We start from the raw sequence: 23062 nt of genomic DNA, 5'->3' as shown, positions 1-23062 counted from the left end.
TTCCCACTTCCCACATAGGCCTAGACACCCAATTTCACCTCACATGAAATTACATCACAAATACAGAAATGATTTCTTATTTCAAAGGGAATTCATTTCTTTACGCAGCAAGTTCTCTGCTCTTTTCTGTACCATGAGAAAAATTAACATCAGATTCCAAACATTTAAAGGATAACTTTCCAAGTTAGATGTTTTTATTCAAGCGTATATTGAAGTCCATAGGAATTCCAGAGTTGTTAAACCCTATTAACTTCAGTGATTAATGGTAACTCTTGATCCTGTGTTTCAACATAAATACAATCTTGATGTATATATAAGCCTTTAAGTGCTAGAACATAATGTATTTGCCCATTACTTATACATATATATTCTTTCTATCCATATATTATTTTACATTATATGAAATATATGTCTAATTATACTAATAACTTACTACTTGTCATTGCATTAAATGGCTGCTATCTACGGTTTAACCACTAGGTGGCTCTGATTCACTCTAACCCAAGATGAGTTCAAGTCAAGGAAGCTACTGATGTCCCCAGGAGATCTGATAGGGGAAAACACAAGTGACTTGTATTGTCCTAAAAATACTGATGATCAATACCTTAATTTCTCAAAAATGACAGGGTAAGTTGACAGATATAAGTGACAGTATTTTGCCTAATTTTTTCATTCTTTTATTTTGCTTATATTGAAGAATCTGGATTAAATCACTGCTTTATGATTGGTATTATATCACTGTTATGATTGGTATTATATTGTACATTGGGACAAATAAAGCTCTAGTATTATTATTGACACTTAATCTTGTAGTAGTTATGAAATAGTGTAATGAGCAGCAGCTTATACATGGATTATAAATGTATAAGCTTAAAGGGATCGTTCAGTAATTACTGTTGATGGCAAATCCCAAGGAGGCTGACACCTATCTGCCCTGAGGTTGATTATAAATAGTCATTCCCTTTAAGGCAATGAGATCAAATGTCTCACCTCATAGTTCTGGAAATTTTTAAGTTATTAAACAATCATTGGAGGCAACCAACCGGATCCTGACATCCTAGTTTTTAGCAAATGGCTAAATCCATGGGTTTAAAAGCAGTATTATAATCAAAGTTAGTTTGTGTACAGCAATTTAAAATGATCTTTAACATTGTGTTTCTTTGTGAAAATGTAAAGGGAACCTGCAAATGAAAAATTCAGTCCAATCTGCTGGCAGCATGTTATAGAGCAGGATAAGCTGATCGGATTGTACATAGTGTCATATCAGCAGCAAGCTTGTTATAGAGAAGGAGGAGGTGAGTGGATTGTACATGGTGTCTCATCTGCAGGAAGTATGTTATAGTGCCGGAGGAGTTGAGCCGATTGTACACAATAGTGTCCTATCTGCAGGCAGAATGTAATAGAGCAGGAGGAGCTTAGCAGATTGTACATAGTGTCTCATCTGAAGCAAGCTTGATATAGAGAAGGGGGAGGTGAGTGATTGTACATGGTGTCTAATCTGCATGCAGGATATTATAGTGCAGGAGGAGCTTAGCAGTTTGTACATATGGTTTCATCTGCAGACAGCATGTTATAGAGCAGGAGGAGCTAAGCAGATTGTACATAGTGTTCTATCTGCAGGCCACATGTTTCTAGAGGAGGATCAGTTGAGCAAATTGTACATATTGTCCTATCTGCAGGCGGCATGCTATAGAGCAGCAGGCACTGAGCAGTTTATACATAGTGTCCTATCTGCAGGCAGCATGTTATACAGCAGGAGGGGCTGAACAGTTTGGGTATAGTGTCCTATCTGCAGGCAGCATGTTATAGAGCAGGAGGAGCTGAATGGTTTGTGTATAGTGTCCTATCTGCAGGCAACCTGTTATAGAGCAGGAGGAGCTGAATGGTTTGTGTATAGTGTCCTATCTGCAGGCAACCTGTTATAGAGCAGGAGGAGCTGAACAGTTTGTGTATAGTGTCCTATCTGTAGGCAGTATTTTATAGAGCAGCAACCACTTAGCAGATTGTGCATTGTGTCTTATTGGCAAACGGAATGTTATAGAGCAGGAAGAGCTGCTACCTTTGTAGCATAAACTTAGATATTCCAGTAATTGGCATTTTATTATTATTAACAGATAAATAACAACTTGTACTAAATCTTTTCAAGCAAAACTAATTATCAATTTGCTAATATTTTTATATATTAAAATATACCAGAGCCAATGTAACTCGTATGTGTTAACGAATCATCTGGAAATTTTGAAGCTTTGGGGCTAAACCCTTTTACCTCATGGCAGGCAATAACATACACCATGATCCCAAATAAGTTACATTCTATAATTTCAGTTTTGGTCCAGAGGTTTTCATGCCAGTTTCTTCTATTAAGAGATTACATCTAATACATGGAAAGTCATATACTATGTCAGAAAACTAACTTTTGAGGCCAAATACTTTACTTTATGGTGAAAATCCCATGACATATAGTAAAGTATATTTTTATAGAGTTCCATTTTTCCAGTGGATGAAGGCATCAGTTTGGATGGGGGGGGGGGGGATTTTATTAGATAGGTAAAGCCTGCTCATAAATAAGACTGATTTCTGCCTTTCAGCTCCCAGTCCCATCCCCTGCAGGTAATAATAGAAGCTTTGTTAGGGCTGTATACAGCAATAGACTGGCACCAGGCAGTGATAATAAGGTACATGAAGCATCTCAGTTCTGCATTGCTGAATCTTTTAGGAAACTTGGCTTCGGAGCGCTGTTTAATTATTTTGTTATCCATTGTATTTTATGCCTGCTCCATTTTAGCTTAAGTTGTGACAGCTTGTCAGAAAGCAAGTTTAGAGAAAATCTGTTCGGTTTACTCTCCTGTTTTTCAGGCTTTAATGATTAATCTCTTATAAAGTTGTAGAAGGGAAGTTATTTCATGTTAATCCTACTCATTCATTGGAAAGTTGCTTGTGGAGAATGAATTCGGCAGATCTTAAAGGGGTTTTCAAATTCTCAAATCTCAGTCCCCTTGTGATTTTTACACAATACAGATCATTTTAACCCTTTACTTTACAATTTGACTCAGTTTTAGTGCTCTTTTAGCTCCTATCACTCAGTGATGGTCAGTGTAAGATTCCAGAGTGAATGCAGGGACTCAAATTATGATTCCTCTCTGCTATGAGATGCTGTGAGCTGAAAATGTAGTTAGATTATCAGGGTACAAGGTTTATATACACTTTCATTCAGCTTCTGAACATTGTACTGGTATCTGACACATAAAAAGAGAGATGAGACAGATCAGAGATGATGAGATCCAAGAGATGCCTATTACACACTGTCAGCTCTGCTACAAATCTGTTCTCCCACCCCAGACAAAGAACTTATCTGCCTGTAGCTTGCAGCTTCTCTTTCCTCAGGATGTTTTGTTTGCTGGCAGGAAGTGAATGAGTGTCTGTGAGCTCCGTCCTGGATGGCAGGGGCGTAGCTAGATTGCAGGGGTGGGGCTAGAGTGCAGGGAGAAGAGAGAGAGACAGAAATCTCAGCTCCGGGCCGTCACACAGAAATCCAAGATGGCTTCCCCGACCCCAAGTCAGAAGTTACAGGGTCGTGTCTTTGAGGGACTAAAATTGTGTACACCAGGACTGATAGAGACAGGTTGGAATTATATCTGTGAAATGCAGTATTTTTGTTAATAACGGTGAATTAGAGAATGTGTTATTTTGCTATCCTGAGTGCATTTAAGAAATTTGTCTTCGTGGGAATACCCCTTTAAGGAAAGTTCCATTTTTCCAACAGGTTCCTTGATTTAATTTTTTCAACATTTTTTTTTGCTGTCAAAAATTACACAATGAGACAAATAAGAAAATTCCATAATTTACTCTTTACCAGATTTACCACCTCTAAATAAATAAGTCACCTGCACGAATTCTTGGAACAATAGGTTCCAAGAGCCATGTTAATGTCAATGGGTACTGTAAAACTCTACAAAGCTGTTATATGTCCATATATATGAGGCCTGAAATACAACATATATATAGTAACAAGTGTCTGCCAGTAGTGTTAATAGAATGTGGCATGATGAAATCCCTTGAAATCAAGAATGATACAATTATACCAGGGGATACAATTAACTCCAAAATACAGTCCCCCAGAGTGTGAAATAGGGGAACCGAAAAGGTAGCACTTCGCAAGATATATTCTGTAGTCAGTAGTAAACTATAATATAGGCGATTTGGTCAGTGCCCCGGGGCCTAAGCTTTCTAGGGGACCTGTGTCCACACAAACCACCCACCAAATGTTATATTCAGCCACGAAAACCTTGTAGATCTGTTTCTGCTCTTGTACACATGTACACAAAAGACATTTCAGCAGGGGCGTAACTTTAAGGGGGGTGCAGAGTTTGCGTTCACGCCTGGGCCCAAGAGGTTTAGGGGGCCCATATGGTGTCACTTTCCCATATGAGAAGACTATTACTATAAACCATACATTATAGTCGGGGCCTGGCACAGACTTTGCACTGGGGCCCATCAGCTTCTGGTTACGCCACTGCATTTCAGGACGTTTTAGGGTCCTCTAAAGATCCTCAAACTGCATATTGAAAGCAGGCAGAAGGGAAGCATCCTCCATTTCCCAAGAAGCTTCATTTTAGTCAGTGAAGGGCCTATAATATTCTTACAGACCAGGACCCCTGACTGTAGTATTTCCCCTTAATTCTGGGCCACCATGAGTCTGAATGTGTGAATGTTTCTTAATAACCGGGTTTAATTAATACAAATGAACATATTACCGTATATATAAATTTATATTTCTTTTTTCAAGAGGACCTGACATTGTCTGATCAGTTCTAACACTAAAAGGCTCCACACACAAACAAGTGCTGTATAATAGGATGGAAAGGACGGTACAGAGGTCCACCAATGACAATTGAAAAAACTGTCTGGGACACTAAGACAGGCAGGAGCAGGACCTGCTATATTTATTGCCTAGTGCATGAGCCCATAGAAGTGAATGGTGACACGTGCTGCCTGTACACATCCTAAATGCACATTATCCGCATGAGCCCTGAGACTTTGACAATATCACCCTGTGGTCCATTTAGTAAAATATGTAGATGAGTTTATAAGTCATTTCAGAATTAATAAGCCTGTCAAGAAATCCGCCGGCAAATTGGTTTATGGTAAATATGTCCCTGAATATAATACATGTCCTAGTAACTTGACCATCTAGGACAGTGGTTCTCATCCTTTCTAATGCTGTGACCCCGCAATACAGTTCCTCATGTTGCGGTGACCCCAAACCATATGCAAGAATATTGTATTCGTGCCAAAAAATGCAATAAAATCGTGGCTACGATAACTTTAGGCGACCCCTGTGTTTTGATCGTTCGACCCCCGCCGGGGTCGCGACACACAGGTTGAGAACCACTGATCTAGGGGAAGATCTTGGAAAATACAGTTTGGCTTTTTGTTTTTTATCAGTTTTGATCCATGAATAAGGTAGATGTATGCATGCAGTGTATACCTGCTACATATTGCATTGTACGTAGTCGTCCATAGCAATTCATAATACCGTAGCATTCTCATGTACATACAGTTTGAACCTACATGTGCACCTTTTAAAAAAAATCATACTAAAAAGAAACAAGATTTTTTTTAGTTAATAGTATGCATTGTGACACATTTTACCAAGGAATGTAGAGAATGTATCAATGCAAACATTGTAGATTCTTGTGTATTTCCGCTTTAAAATTCAGCAAACAAATAATAAGCATGGGCTAGAGACGTGGCATTTATCAGAATGTCTATATTTCATGCTAGGCTCTTATAACTAATCTTTTTACCTGATTTAACATATTTATCAATCACCTTAGGACAGAAGTTGTTGCAAACCCCACACAGTGAATATCAGCAGGTTCATTTGCTAGAATGCAGTTTAGCATCACCTGAGCCAAGACAAGCAGCTTTCACACAGACAATAGAAATGACTGTCACACTTTCTGCTTAAAGGGGTGGCCATGTATAGAAAACTTTAACAGAGTCAATAAAACACCCTAGTAAGGTCACCCATACTTACCATATTAAAGTGCCCCATTTGCCAGTGGGAGCTACGGGTCACATGACTAGATGTCATGTACACTTCCCGTGACGTCCTGTGTCCTGCAGATGAACAGGCCAGTACAGGTCTACATATCTATTGTGCCAGTGATATACGAGTGGTTATGACATAGGGGGTGTACAGACAGTAACGACTGCTAGACTCTCTTCATCTGCCAGAGGACAGCAGGGCATCTGATGGGACAGTGCTGAGTCTCGCTGCCAAAGGGGGGGGTGACCCTTGGAAATCTACCAGCAAAATCAAGCATCATAAACTAGGGACAATTAGTCATAGACCAAGGTGCTTATCTTTATATATTTGTTATCTTTGGCCTCCTACCTTATAAATCACAAAATGCCTCTCTTTTTTATAACATTACAGTAATGCAGCAAAAAAGATGTTTTCATGCATATGCTAATATGCAAATGCTCTGGCATCCTATTGAATTATTGTTCACAATTGGCTAAAATCACCCATAGAGTTGTGCTGCTTCCAGTCAGATAACTGTATTACTATTAGGCTTTGGTCCACCCCCATTGCACTTGCTGCATCACTTTGTGACATGAAAGGTATGGTCATGACTAGAGATGAGCGAACATGCTCGTCCGAGCTTGATGCTCGGTCGAGCATTAGGGTACTCGAAACTGCTCGTTGCTCGGACGAATACTTCGCCCGCTCGAGAAAATGGCAGCTCCCGCCGTTTTGCTTTTTGGCGGCCAGAAACAGAGCCAATCACAAGCCAGGAGACTCTGCACTCCACCCAGCATGACATGGTACCCTTACACGTCGATAGCAGTGGTTGGCTGGCCAGATCAGGTGACCCTGGGATAGACTAGCCGCTGCCCGCGCTGCTCGGATCATTCTGTGTCTGGATGCCGCTAGGGAGAGAGCTGCTGCTGGTCAGGGAAAGCGTTAGGGTGTTCTATTAGCTTACTGTTAGGCAGGAGTGATTCTCAAAGAACCCAACAGCCCTTCTTAGGGCTACAATAATGTTCTACTTTTTTTATTTTAATTTGCATCTAGTACCATTTTGTGAGGAATTAGCAGGGGGACTTGCTACCGTTGTGTTTAGCTCTTAGTGGCACACATATCCATAGCAAAGACCGAAGTGGGAAAATTTAGTAGGGGTTGGATTTCAATTAGGCACTAACTCAGTGTCATCTCATCTGGCATAGTAGTGTGCTTTGATACTTGGCTAGAAAATAGCCATAGGAGAATACAAAGAGCTTACTTACGCCTACAGTAGCGTTCTATATATTTGATTTCTGGTTGATCTGCTGGTGGCTGTACTTTCTGCAGTGCATGTACTAGACAATTCTGAGCAATTTGTAGTGAGACTTGCGACCGCTGTGTTCTGCGCTTAGTGACGCACATATCCATAGCAAAGACCGAAGTGGGAAAATTTAGTAGGGGTTGGATTTCAATTAGGCACTAACTCAGTGTCATCTCATCTGGCATAGTAGTGTGCTTTGATACTTGGCTAGAAAATAGCCATAGGAGAATACAAAGAGCTTACTTACGCCTACAGTAGCGTTCTATATATTTGATTTCTGGTTGATCTGCTGGTGGCTGTACTTTCTGCAGTGCATGTACTAGCCAATTCTGAGCAATTTGTAGTGAGACTTGCGACCGCTGTGTTCTGCGCTTAGTGACGCACATATCCATAGCAAAGACCGAAGTGGGAAAATTTAGTAGGGGTTGGATTTCAATTAGGCACTAACTCAGTGTCATCTCATCTGGCATAGTAGTGTGCTTTGATACTTGGCTAGAAAATAGCCATAGCAATAGGATAGCATTGTTTGGTTTTAAAAACTCAAAAAAAAACAAAAAACACAAAAAAAAACAAAAAACACAAAAAAAAACAAAAAAAAGTTAAAAAAAAAATAAAGTTATAACTCTCATTTTAAAAATGTTTAACCCGAGGGCTAGGGGTAGAGGACGAGGGCGGGGACGTGGGCGTCCAACTACTGCAGGGGTCAGAGGCCGTGGTCCTGGGCGGGGTGAGACACCACCTGCTGATGAGGGAGCAGGGGAATGCCGCAGAGCTACACTCCCTAGGTTCATGTCTGAAGTTACTGGGACTCGTGGTAGAGCACTGTTGAGGCCAGAACAGTGCGAACAGGTGATGTCGTGGATTGCTGACAATGCTTCGAGCAATTTGTCCACCACCAGTCAGTCTTCCACGCAGTCCACCCATGTCACCGAAATCGCCACTCCTCCAGCTCCTGCACCTCAGCCTCCTCCCCCCCAGTCTGCCCCCTCCCAGGAAAATTTGGCATTTGAACCGGCATACTCTGAGGAACTGTTTTCTGGACCCTTCCCACAGTCACAAACCACTTGTCCGGTTGCTGCTGAGCAATTTTCCGATGCCCAGGTTTTCCACCAGTCACAGTCTGTGGGTGATGATGACCTTCTTGACGTAGTGGAAGTGTGTAAAGAGGTGTCCGACGATGAGGAGACACGGTTGTCAGACAGTGGGGAAGTTGTTGTCAGGGCAGGAAGTCCGAGGGGGGAGCAGACTGAGGGATCGGAGGATGATGAGGTGACAGACCCAAGCTGGGTTGAGAGGCCGGGTGAACACAGTGCTTCTGAGACGGAGGAGAGTCCTCGACCAGAACAGGTTGGAAGAGGCAGTGGTGGGGCCAGACGGAGAGGCAGGGCCAGAGCTGGTGCATCAGCGCCAAATGTGTCAACTAGTGAAGCTCCCGTGGCGAGGGCTCTTGCGGCGAGGGCTAGATCTTCAGAAGTCTGGAGGTTCTTTAAGGAAACACCGGATGACCGACGGACTGTGGTGTGCAACATTTGCCAAACCAGGCTCAGCAGGGGTTCCACCACTACTAGCTTAACTACCACCAGTATGCGCAGGCATATGAATGCTAAACACCCCACTCAGTGGCAACAAGCCCGTTCACCTCCGGCCGTGCACACCACTGCTCCTTCCCCTGTGTCAGCTGCTAGTCAGCCCCCTGCCCAGGACCCTGCCACAAAAACCCCATCGTCGCCTCCACGATCCTCCACAGCATCCACCAGCGTTCAGCTCTCCATACCCCAGACGCTGGAGCGGAAACGCAAATATAGTGCAACCCACCCGCACGCCCAAGCCCTTAATGTGCACATCTCCAGATTGCTTAGCCTGGAGATGCTGCCCTATAGGCTAGTAGAGACCGAGGCCTTTCGCAACCTCATGGCGGCGGCCGCCCCTCGGTATTCGGTCCCCAGCCGCCACTACTTTTCCCGATGTGCCGTCCCAGCCCTGCACCAGCACGTGTCAGACAACATCATCCGTGCCCTGACCAACGCCGTTTCTGACAAGGTCCACCTGACCACGGACACGTGGACGAGTGCTGCCGGGCAGGGCCACTATATATCGCTGACGGCACATTGGGTTAACTTGGTGGAGGCTGGGACCGAGTCTGACCCTGGGGCTGCTCATATACTGCCGACGCCGAGGATTGCGGGGCCTACCTCGGTCCAGGTGTTTCAGGCCTACTATGCCTCCTCCTCCTCCCACCCCTCCTCCACCTCCTCCTCCGAACTACCATCCGTGGGCACGGCGCCATCAGTCGGTAGCTCTAGGCACAGCAGCAGTGCCGTCGCTAAGCGACAGCAGGCGGTGCTCAAACTGATGAGCCTAGGCGACAAAAGGCACACCGCCCAAGAGCTATTACAGGGCATCACGCCGCAGACTGATCTGTGGCTGGCACCGCTGAACCTCAAGCCGGGAATGGTTGTGTGTGACAACGGCCGTAACCTGGTGGCGGCTCTGCAACTCGGCAGACTGACACATGTGCCATGCCTGGCCCATGTGTTAAATCTGATAGTTCAGCGTTTCCTCAAGACATACCCCAATCTGTCTGATTTGCTCACGAAGGTGCGCCGCATCTGTGCGCATTTCAGGAAGTCCAGCCCAGATGCTGCCACTCTCAGGGCAGCGCAGCGCCGCCTCCAACTGCCCGCTCACCGACTGTTGTGCGACGTGCCCACGAGGTGGAATTCAACACTGACCATGTTATCCAGAGTTTACCAGCAGCGCAGAGCGATTGTAGACTGCCAGATGTCAACTTCCACCAGAACTGGTAGTCAGGTCAGTCAGCTTCCTCAAGTCTACAATGAGGAGTGGACGTGGATGTCTGATATCTGTCAGGTGCTGAGTAACTTTGAGGAGTCAACACAGATGGTCAGTGGCGATGCCGCCATCATCAGCCTCACCATCCCGCTGCTTGGCCTGTTGAAAAACTCTCTGGTCAGCATGAAGTCGGAAGCTTTGCGCTCGTCACAAGAGACAGGGGAAGAATATTCCCTTGTTGATAGCCAAAGCACCCTCAGGTCTGTTTCTCAGCGCATATCGGAGGAGGTGGAGGTGGAGGAGGATGAGGAGGAAGAGGAGGAGAATGTTGGCGAGACACAAGAGGGGACCATTGTTGAGTCCTTCACTGTTCAGCGTGTATGGGCAGAAGAAGAGGAGTTGGAGGAGTTGGAGGAGGAGGAAATGGACAGTCAGGCCAGTGAGGGGAGTGAATTCTTACGCGTTGGTACTCTGGCGCATATGGCAGATTTCATGCTAGGCTGCCTATCCCGTGACCCTCGCGTTCAAAGAATTTATTCCAGCACCGATTACTGGGTGTTCACTCTCCTGGACCCACGGTACAAGCAAAATCTTCCCACTCTCATCCCTGCAGAGGAAAGGAGTGTGAGAATGCATGAATACCAGCAGGCCCTGGTGCACAAGCTGAAACAGTATTTCCCTTCTGACAGCGCTAGCGGCAGAGTGCGTAGTTCTGCGGGACAAGTAGCGAGGGAGAGTAGGCGAGCAGGCAGCTTGTCCAGCACTGGCAAGGGTACGCTTTACAAGGCTTTTGCCAGCTTTATGTCACCCCAGCAAGACACTGTCACCTGTCCCCAGTCTCGGCAGAGTAGGGCTGATCTTTACAGAAAGATGGTGAGGGAGTACGTAGCTGACCATACCATCGTCCTAAATGATCACACAGCTCCCTACAACTACTGGGTTTCAAAGCTGGACATGTGGCACGAACTGGCGCTGTACGCCTTGGAGGTTCTTGCCTGCCCTGCCGCTAGCGTCTTGTCCGAGCGGGTTTTCAGTGCAGCTGGTGGCATCATCACCGATAAGCGTACACGCCTGTCGACTGACAGCGCTGACAGGCTGACGCTTATTAAAATGAATAAAGGCTGGATTTCTAAGAATTTCCAATCTCCACCAGGTGAAGGAAGCTCAACCTGAATAATTGATCCACTCCTCCTCCTCCTCATTTTCCTCCTTCTCCTCCTCTTTGTACAGTAAAGCAGAGGAAAATGGCTATTTTTTGACAGGGCCCACTGGCTCTTGCTATAGTACTTCATGCATTTAATTTTTCTGGAGGGCCACCTACCCGGTCCTCTGTTTGAAACAATTTTTGTGAGTGCCACATACAGGCACTCAATCTATTCCATTTTACTGCAGGGCCACCTACCTGCTCCTCTGGTTTGAAACATTTTTGGGACTGCCACATACAGGCACTCAATCTATTCCATTTTACTGGAGGGCCACCTACCTGCTCCTCTGGTTTGAAAAATTTTTGGGACTGCCACATACAGGCACTCAATCTATTCCATTTTACTGGAGGGCCACCTACCTGCTCCTCTGGTTTGAAAAATGTTTGGGACTGCCACATACAGGCACTATCCAAATTAAATTGTCTCCATAGCAGCCTCCACACGTTGTCTCCATTGCTACCTCCAAAAGTCGTCCATATAGCTGCCTCCATACATCGTCCCTTTATCAAACGAGGTGTGTCAGGCAGAAATTTGGGTTGTTTTCATGGATTCCACATCAAAGTTGTTAACTTTGTCGCCACCCTGCTGTGTTATCCACAAAATATACTGGCAAACTTTTACCATTTAGGGATATTATTTCAGCGCTTCTTGCGCATCTGTTTACATTCCCCTCACCCGCCATATCCTAAACTTATAAGAACGCTACTACACTTGATCTTATACAAAAGGTTCTTAGAAGTGCTGTTTGGGGAGTAGCCTAGAGACAGGGGCTTGGATTGGCGAAAGCTCGCCTGGCTGCAGAGCGCCAGCTCCATCCCAAGATCCAACTAACATAGTTGCAGCACCTTTAATCTACTACTAGTTCACCGCCTCCATAATAATAATAATAATAATCTTTATTTATATAGCGTCATCATATTCTGTAGCGCTTTACAAATCATAGGAAACAAATACAAATGTAATGTAACAGAGCACAACATTTGTATGGAACAACAGGAGTGAGGTCCCTGCTCGCCAGAGCTTACGGTTTATGAAGATGATGGGGTAACACGAGGTAAAAGAATATTTAATGGTCAAGCCATTCTTCTTAGGGAATAGAAAAAAATATAATAAATGGAATTGCTGTCGCTTGAACCACTCAGCCGTCATCTTATATACCAGGTCCAGGGTGAATGGGACTGCAGAGAAGTCTGGTGCCTGTTGGTTGCTGGATAACAGATGGGAGGACGACACAGGACGGGTTAGTAGAAGAGTTAAAACTTCATGCAGTTAATGAGTGTTATAGGCTTGCCTAAAGAAATGGGTTTTAAGAGCACGTTTGAAACTTTGGAGGTTAGGTATTAGTCTGATAGTCCGGGGCAGAGCATTCCATAGAATTGGTGCAGCTCTAGAGAAGTCTTGGAGACGCGAGTGGGAGGTCCGCACTAGGGTAGAGGTTAATCTAAGATCACTGGCGGATCTAAGAGCACGGGTTGGGCGATAGACTGAGATAAGAGAGGAGAGGTAGGGGGGTGCAGCATTATACAGAGCTTTATGGATGAGGGTTATTATTATTTTAAACTGTATTCGAAAGGAGACTGGCAGCCAGTGCAGCGACTGGCATGAACTGTAAGCATACATGGTCCCCTTATCAAACGAGCTGTGTCAGGCAGAATTTTGGGTTGTTTTCATGGCTTCCATGTTAACTTTGTCGCCACCCTGCTGTGTAATCCACAAAATATACTGGCAAACTTTTATCATGTACCGATATTATTTGAGCGCTTCTTGCTCACCTCCTTTGGTTCCTCTCTGACACCCATTGGTTTGAAGCCTGAGTCCAATTAGGGTATGTCGCCATGCCACTCTCTAGCCTGCTGCCGCTGCCTCTGCATGCCGTCCCCTATAGTGTCAGGGTCAATTATTGGATGTTTTAGATGCTATCTAGCTTCATCCTGTCACTCTGTCATGGCCATGCTGTTGCCCATAATTTTGGCATAATGGTGCGATTAGGCAGCCTCAGAGGCATCCATGCATGCTGCCCCTGCTGTTTCCTGTCCATTTCCGTGGTGCTTCCATCCTTTTCTGAGGTTCCCAGGTGTTTGGCCAAGCTTCCCTGTGCAGAGCCTTGGTCCCCTTGAAAAATGCTCGAGTCTCCCATTGACTTCAATGGGGTTCGTTATTCGAGACGAGCACTCGAGCATCGGGAAAAGTTCGTCTCGAATAACGAGTACCCGAGCATTTTAGTGTTCGCTCATCTCTAGTCATGACCCTACTAATCTATACTTATATTAATTATATAATAATAATAAAATTATATAATATTATAATATAATAATATAGTTATTATTATATTAATTATATGAATCTATACTTATATATATTTAGGAGGCATTGTGTTCCTTATAGGCTTAGCTTAAAGGAGTTGTATAACATGAGAATAATTGGACACAGTGTTACTCTTATTTACGGCATGTTTGTGGCAATGCTATGATTTTCTACCTTTAAATAATGCCTTTAAGCATTGACCTTAGGACGTGAAGACTCAATAATATGAAAAATGTGCTATAAATGAGTTAATAATATGAAGATACTGCCCTTTTGCACATTGATCAAAGCTCTTGGGTCACAATTTCACTAGTAAATGGTTCAGGCACATTCCCTTTTATAAGTCCCAGCATCTAACTAGAGATTTATAGTAAAAATGCAAATAAACCCTTGTCATAAACTGAGTGCTTCTAAGCTCCCGGGCTTCCTATAAAAGATTATGACGTATTTTTGGAAACCACTGATTAAACCTCTATAGAAAGTGAAAAATGGCCTGGTATTTCCAAGCAACTATTTTAACCTTGTCTCGTGGTGGAATTTATAATATAATCATGAAATAAATTTCTGATATCGGAGTGTTTATCTTTACGCTCTATGTTAAGACTAACAGGACTATGTTACCTTAATATTTATAATATATGTCCATTCTCTGGTGCCCTTGACTATGGGACTCCGCCATTTCCATAACATTACCATCTATATGTTTACTCTGTATAATAGTATCATAAAAATGATTTAACTTACTGGAAAATTACCGTCAAGAGAAGAGTAAATGCATCTACTCAGTCAATGATCGTGTCTCTAGGACTTGTAATGACAGTGCTGCTTATAGTAACTCTGATAAGCATTGCTTACACAGTTGTTATCTATACCACACACACACTTTAGGCTGGGTCTATGCATTTGTGCCGTAACATACTTCTTTGCTATCTACAAACGTCATTCAAGATGTCACTCATCGTGGTGGCTACTCACAGGACTGTCATGACCTTTAGCTGTAGACAAGGTCGCTGCGCAGAAAATTGGTTGTGCACGGTCTAGGAATAGGTGTCCCTGATAGAATTTATCAGGAAAGTGAAAGTATGGAAGGTGCTATCACATTATGACACTATATTATTCACCAGAGGCTTCAAATGATATGGACTTTAGAAGAGCGGGAATGTGAACTGCAACCATTGTCATCACCATTTTGGATGAAAGGAAAATTCTTTACTGGCCACAAATTAATACATACAAATAAGTGATGGTATATCAGTAGTATATGCTCATGTTTATGACCTGTTGGGTTGTGACTTATGGGAAAACCAAAATACTGAGAAAAATAAAATGGCCACATTTAGCTGATTCAGCATTGCATCCACTTCTAAGTTTTCCTTCAATAATATTGTGCCTGGCTACATGGCTTAGCAAAATGGCAGAAGAGTCCTAATACCACCTTTTTAATACCAGGTATAGTGTATAAAAATGTATGGCACACGGCCTGTTTCACAATAAGAGAGTCCTGTGACTCCTTTAGATAAATGATTGTTAGGGTGTTGGGAGTTAGACTTCATTGGTCTGAAATTGATGGCCTATCCTTATCTAATAACACAACTAATACTAATGTCCCCCAAAGTCCTCTTCAGTTATTAGTACATTTCAATTTTTGGCCAATCATCCCTGGGTTTCTACAAGGTAATGGCGTAGAGAACGGAGCTGTGATTTTTTGGCTTCCTTCTCTATTCTTCTTTACTACGTTTTGGAGTAGCTTGACACATACAAAGCCTAGCTCAAATCCTGCCAAAAAGTTCTCATTAAACCAATATTGGGGCACATTTACTAAGAACACTGCAAACTGCACCATATGCAGTTTGCCTGTGTATAGTGCAGGGGGCGCCAGATTCAGGATTCAGGATGAACCTGGTGCTCCCTGCACTGCTCCGACAGATGCACCACTTTTTTTTGGGTGAACCTTTAACATAGAGGTTGCAACACATTTCTGTCGAACTATGCATGATAAATCTGGCGCACGGTCCGAATAAGCACTGAAACGCCCACTAATTTGTGTTGCATGATGACTAGTGCAGCCGCACCACAAAAGGGTTGTGTGTGACAAAAATGTGGTGCAGACACTTATTAAATACCTGTGCAAGCAGTTTACACTAAAATGAATGTGCAAACTCTGACAGAAAAGCTACCATTTTGATACATGATAAATCACACCCAATGGCTGGATGCTGTATCATTTCATGAGTAAATTTAACACTTAATTTTTTTCTCCAATAAATTTACATACATAATATGGACTCAATGGGGCAGATTTACTTACCCAGTCCATTCGCGATCCAGCGGCGCGTTCTCTGCGGTGGAATCGGGTCCGGCCGGGATTCACTAAGGTAGTTCTTCTGACGTCCACCAGGTGTCGCTGCTGCGCTGAAGTCCGCCGAGGCCCGCCGGAATGCACTGAAGTTCACCGGCCTATCGCGTGAGCCAAAATCCTGGGGCAATACAGGGAAAATCGGCGCAAATCGGAAATATTCGGGTAACACATCGGGAAAACGCGAATCGGGCCCTTAGTAAATGACCCCCAATGTGCAGTTTTCCTGTGCATTGTGCAGAAGGCACCAGATTCAGGATTTCTGGTGCACATTCTTCATGAATCTGACGCCCCCTGCACTGCCCCAACAAAGTGCACCTTTAACATGGGGCGTGCAACTCATTTCTGTCGGACTTTGCATGTTAAATGTGGTGCACAGTCCGACTGTGCACTGGAAAAATAGTGCAGCTGCACCACAAAACAATTGTGTGCAACACAAATGTGGGGTGGACATTTCTTAAATATCTGTGCAAGCAGTTTGCACCTAAAAAAATGTGCAAAGTCAGACAGAAAACTGGCACTCGGCCATAGTTCCTTCTATCTAGCTCTTAAACTAAGTGCATTTTCATATTAACTCTTAAAAAGGCTTTAAAGGGGTTGGCCGCTCATAAAAACTTTAACAGGGTAAGTATAAGACCCTAATAGGATTGCCCATATTATACTTGACATTATACCATGACATAGTTTCCTATTTGCCACTGGGAGACCCACTGACAGCAGATCATGTGACTTTGTGATGTCCCATATCCTTCAAGCTTCCGGGAGATGAAGGGGGCACTTATTATTGTATGCAACTCTCCCCAACATAACTACTCCCATATCAGTGGTTGAGAACATGTGCATGTTCCTCCGGCCACATAGATAGGGGTGGCTATGATTGAAGGGGTCATGCATGAAACATCAAAGTCTCGAGTCCTTGTGCCCAGGGGCGTCAAGTGACTTGTGGCTCCCGGTGGTGAACAGGAAACTTTATCGGAGTAAGTATGATGTAGGTGACCCCATTAGGGTCTTATACTTACCCCATTAAAGTTTTCTATAAGTGGCCAACCCCTTTAAGTGTACAAGATATTTCCACAGAGTAGAGTAGGAGTGTTCAATATGCTGCTTGTCTATTGTATATGATATAACATCATGTAATGGATAGTGGGAGGGAGTGAGGCATGGTAAAAGCACCATCTTGGAGAGCACCATTAGCTTCTTGATCTTAGTCATTAATTATCTTCAGACTTGCTCCATATTTTGGAGCAATAAATAAAAAATGTGGATTATGGAGCAAGTTGAAAAAAATTCTAAATATGTTGTAAAGCCAAGGACAAGCATAACAAACTTACCTTAATCTAAATGTGTTACTAATACATATGCATCTAATGAACTAGGGTCAAAACACAGTTTTATTTAAGATTTTTTTTTTACTATTAGTTTACCAACATTACTGTCTATAATTATCATTGGTGGGCAACTGGCAGCCTGGGGTCCGCATGTAGATGGATTCTACCGCTAGAGTAAAGCAGTTGATTTTCATGCAAAATTTTATAAAAAAGCAAATTAATCATACTGGAATGTAAAACCCTAAATCCTCTATGACCAAAACGTACTCCCAGCATTGTAGCAAACAATATAATACTTAATCTTCTACTTCAGGCGCTAAGCACGGACTGCTAATGTCCCAGCCTGAGCATGTCCTATTATTGAAATTTGAAGCATCCAGATGAACCATAATTTGGGAATAGAAGTGTATTTATCCCTATAACCCTGGAAAACAAGCACAAGATCATGGCTGAGGGAGTTTTGAAGATTAAAGCTGATTTTTTTATTAGTCGGCGCATCTATTCATATGGTATTTTTTGTTCCTTTGGGCTGTATGTTTGTAGCTGCAGGGAATATTGCTTTTCATACTTCTGCGGCAGCGTCATGTAGACAAAAGCTGAGTGAAAAAATGTTGAGACGAAATGGCAAGTTACAATGCGGAGCTTCCTCCACGAGGGCTCTCCAGAAGGAGGCTTGTGGGAACACACTGGCAGCACATTCAGGCTCTTTTGTATTAGTGTGTATTGCATCATGCCGGCTGGACCGCAATCTCTACAAAAGATGTAACAGTTCTGTGTACAACAGGGATGCATAAAAGACCCGCCATGGGTTGCCAAGAAAAACAGACATCTTTTACAACTTTGTAAAAGGGCCATGTCATTCAACCAAACAGTGCGAGGCCCAATTTACATCTCTCACAAGGATAGAAGAACCTCCAAAACAATCCAGAACTGGAAGAGCTTGGGCACACACCTTAATAACTATTATTATACGTATACATCACCTCACATGAACAGATTATATCCACTGGAAGTAAACATAGAATCTTTTATAGCAGGACAGCAAGCAGAGATCTATAAATCCGTGAGAAATTGATACAGAAAGTATATTGGGAAATTGGATACATTTTCCTTACCCAAACCTTATCAAATATTTGCTGAAAGTGGACAACCCCTTTAATAAATAACAACATATAATGACTACAATCCAGAGACTCGGAATAGCACACATATATTGTAACACACATGAATACTGGAGCACACACATACAACCACAACATTTTTTGGATAATATCAATGTTATCCATACCCCCTTGTACAAATTAGTTATTGATCAGCATGTACAAAGCATAGCATTCACTTATCTGGCAAGGCTACGTTTTTACTATGACCTTTCTGACCTAACAAGGTCACCACCCGCCGCTGTTAATGGAGGCTCAAATCAAAAATTCAAGGTCACCTGCATGAAGTCTTGTCAGTCTGCATAAAATAAAGATGCCTTATATACATTTAGAAAGCTAAATAAGCATGAAACCAGGAATGGGAGGAAGCCATCACAGAACTCAGTGACTTTTTACTTGCCCTGAGAGTGGATATATTTGCATGAAATTGAAATTTCTCAAGTTCTCAAGTTTGTAATATATCACAGTAAGACGGAGATAGTCCTTTGGAATTTGTATTACTCAGCGCTGTCTGGATGCGCCATAGTACATTCACTTTGAGTCCTGTTCTGCGCAGGGTAACGGAGGGTCTACTCTACAATCCATGATCCGGTTCACCATGCAAGTCATTGTACGCCATAAAATAAAAACATGTCACAATGCCAACAATGAGAATGGCAGAATGTCTCCTGCTTATAAGGAAACTCATGACATTGACATTTTTCAAGTCAATCTTTTCCTTTCATTTCACTTACCTGAGTTAGTGGCCCTGCAGCTCTTTCCTGCATAAAGAGCATAAAGGATCTCATACAATAGGTAGTCTTCATTTACCAGAAAGACGGGACTTGTGATGCTTGTCCTTTAAGTGTCCTTTAAGTGTCTCTAAACATGGTTTGCATAGCTGGATATCAGCTTATCTATTCTTTTGTGCATTTGCTTCCATACATGGATCTGTTCCCAACAGTAACTCCAAGCTGTCAAAATGCAACTATCTGGAAGCTTCCAGCTTCATCCAACACATCAGAGATAAAAAGGAACGCCTCGATTCATGCTTGGCACCTATGTAGCAGAGGCATTACCTACTACACTGACACTACCACAAATATTATGCATCTCATAAATCACTTACAACTCTCCGGATGTGGCTATTTCAACATCAAAGATGTATTATGGTCTTGGCTCCTTCAAAAGGGAAGTTTCTTGTTGAAGCCTTCATGTTAGTAGATTCATAACTTCTGTCTCATTGGTTTTGTTTTTGCAAAAATTATCTTGTGTGCTGTTCTATATGTATAATTACAAAGCATATCCTTATATCTTTCTATAGTAACATGCGCTTTATATGCTGCTTTATGGAAAATAGACAACAATCAAATTAGTGCCATCTAGCCACCTTCATTATTTCATACTTTATGATACTGTCACAGTGCCATATGTATATATATATATATATATATATATATATATATATATATATATATATATAACAGGTGGTCCCCTACTTAAGGACACCCGACTTACAGACAACCCATAGTTACAGACAGACCCCTCTGACCTCTGGTGAAGCTTTCTTAATGCTTTACTATAGTCCCAGATTGCAATGATCAGCTGTAAGGTGTCTGTAATGAAGTTTTATTAATAATCCTTGGACCCATTACAGCAAAAAATGTTTATACTCCAATTGTCACTGGGGCCAAAAATTTTTTGTATGGATCTACAATTATAAAATATACAGTTTCGACTTACATACAAATTCAACTTAAGGACAAACCTCCGGGCCCTATCTTGTATGTAACCCGGGGACTGCCTGTATATATACTGCACAGATACAATACAACCTCAATAGTCTCACTGCCCTTTTGAGGTAAGGTGTCCTCCTCTACAGGTTGGACTTGATGGACCCATGTCATTTCCCAGCCTTATCTACTAGGTTACAAATCTACTACTGTATACTTTAAATACTTTAAATATATACTGCGCTCCACATCTATAAGTCAGCCAGCAGAGCCTATGATCCTGTCACCTGTTCATTAGTTGTCCCTATTTGGATTTCTTCTATTAAAGGAAATCTACTATCATACTCAAGCATGGATAAACTAGGGACACTTACCCATAGATCCAGGCACTGTGACTGTGGTAATCTTCTTATATTTTTATCCATAACCTCCTCCCTTCTAAAATCAACTTTTAATTATGCTAGTGAGTCTGAAAGGCTCTGGTGGGTGTTTCCAGAGCCCCTCAGTGCTGTATCTTCACAGGCTGTTACAATGAGCAGAGCGTGTCTCCCCTCCCACTGCACTTCCAGCTAGAGGCACAGGCAGAGGGAGAAGGGAGAGAGCAGGGGGTTGGATGAGACAAATTCACAGTTGATTTTAGAAGGAAGGAGGCCATGGATACCACAGTCACGGTGCCTGGATCTATGAGTAAGTGTCCCTGGTTTATCATTCTAGATTTTGATGGTAGATTTTCTTTAAGTACTGACTTTTGCATGATTTGAACTGGAGTATTGGGAATTCTCTGACATTGTGATCTAGATATAACAATATGACTTATTGTCAAAGGTGCTCAGATCCTCACGCTTGCTCATTTTTTCTGCTTCCAACATATCATCATTAAGAGCTAACCGGTTACATGCTACCTAAAATATTCCACCCCTTAACAAGGGTTATGAGAGGCAATCATTGTCATCCACTTCTTATAGGCCCATGCTTTCATCCAATCATATGAGGATTTTTGACAATTGACTAGCACTATTAGTTGATGAGGCTGACACAATCCTGTATGAAGAAAGCATGAAAGTAGAGAAAGCACATGAAAAATGACCTGTCATGTCACCTCTTGTGCTTTTACCAAATGCTCCTATTGCCCAAGGAATACCAATGCCGGGACATCTTTTCTTAGAACCAGGGCCGGCTGGGGGGCCCACATAAGGCTGTACATAAGTAATCCATGGGGATGAGGGGGGCTTTATCTAATGACTCACAGGGGGTGAGGAGGGCTTTATATAACCATGAGGGGGCTGTATATAAAATAACCATGAGGGGGCTGATATGATGAGCTAGGGAATATTTTAGGCAACATGAGACTGTTTTAGCTTCGGAATTTTTAATGCTGCCATGTGAGTTCACTGCAAAGGGGCCCACTTAGGCTCTGTCGCCCAGGGGCCTACTGAATCCTGGAGCCAACCCTGCTTATAACCCTGCATTATGCAGTTACCTTAAAGGGGTTTTCCAGATTCCTGAAATTAATTTTATTATACAGTAAAAGTTGTTGAATGGCAAGTTTTTTGCACTGTGTCTGGCTGGAAGTTTCAGGGGGTCATGGCACTTGCTTTAGATATTGTGTGGCCTCGTTGGGGGAAGCAGGTCTTATGAGCACAAAATGGGAAGCGGGAGCTGGAGCAGGGTAAATGTGTTTATTTTTCCACCACCTCTGCCCTGGACGCTTAGAGTCTTTTCAGGAATCTTTAATATTACTCCTTGAAATGCAGGTATAAGCTGTCAACTGGGCATAACCTACTTGGTTAGGGACTTATCTTACTCACTAGAGGAAAGTCAACAATTATTAATATGTTCCTAGGAAAATGACAAAGGAAAAATACAATACAGAGGCAAGATATGATGTTGCCCCCACACGGAAAAAAAATCTCTTCGGGAGAACAAAATGTTATTTGCTTTGTTAACCCTGAACAGGCTACAGGATATACCGTATATACTTGAGTATAAGCCGACCCAAGTATAAGCTGAGGCCCCTAATTTTACCACAAAACCTGGTAAAACCTATATATTTTTTACTTGAGTATAAGCCGAGTTTGGGTTTTCGGCACATTTTTTTGTGCTGAAAAACTAGGCTTGTACTCGAGTATATATGGTAATAATTTTTTTAGAGACACATTTCACACTTTTAGCAATAATATTATCCAGAATCGTGTCTACATTTTACCCATGTTAAATGTAAATCCAATTATGGCTTTTAAATATGTCTCTTAAAGGTGATGTCTGTACCTGTTGTGCTGCAACTGTAATTTCCAGAAGTGTTTCAACCAAGGTTTAGGGTGTAGAGAACAAGAGTGTATTCGCTATGTCAACAGTTTACTTACCTGGTCCATTCGCGATCCAGCGGCGCGTTCTCTGCGGTGGATTCGGGTCCGGCTGGGATTCACTAAGGCAGTTCCTCTGACGTCCACCAGGTGTCGCTGCTGTGCTGAAGAGCATCGGAACGCACTGGAGTTCACGAGCCATCCTGGATGAAGGTAAGCGCGTGTCGAGAGACACTTTTTTTTAAAAAATGCGGCTGTTTTTCCGAATCCGTCGTGATTTTTTACAGCCACCCCCCCCCCCGATTTCCGCCGCGTGCATGCCGGAGCCGATGCGCCACAATACGATCACATGCACCGAAATCCCGGGGCAATAGAGGGAAAATTGGCGCAAAACGGAAAAATTCGGGTATCACGTCGCAAAAACGTGAATCGGGCACTTAGTAAATGACCCCCAGTATGTCTGGGGTGGGTGCACTTTGTACATTCTTTCTCCCATTCTCCCATTCTTTGGTTAAAGGGACCGATATTAACTTATAGAATTAACGCCTTCCAAGAGGAGGCACTACC

The 23062-nt window shown here is 42.8% G+C and overlaps 1 protein-coding gene across 6 annotated transcripts in view; it reads right to left on the bottom strand.

Moving 5' to 3' along the window:
- SLC8A1 (solute carrier family 8 member A1) overlaps positions 1 to 19329 on the bottom strand; it is a 371105-nt gene extending 351776 nt beyond the window's left edge. For all 6 annotated transcript variants that reach the window (XM_072140722.1, XM_072140726.1, XM_072140724.1 and 3 more), the window contains exon 1: positions 19215 to 19329. The gene's annotated coding sequence lies outside the window, so the exon portion shown is untranslated. The remainder of the gene's footprint in view (positions 1 to 19214) is intronic.
- Between the last annotated feature and the right edge of the window lie 3733 nt (positions 19330 to 23062).

This window comes from Engystomops pustulosus, chromosome 3 (genome assembly GCF_040894005.1).
Source record: "Engystomops pustulosus chromosome 3, aEngPut4.maternal, whole genome shotgun sequence".
In the NCBI taxonomy this organism is placed as follows: domain Eukaryota; kingdom Metazoa; phylum Chordata; class Amphibia; order Anura; family Leptodactylidae; genus Engystomops; species Engystomops pustulosus.
Note: the sequence above shows the minus strand (reverse complement) of the source record. Positions and strands in the feature narration are given on the sequence as shown.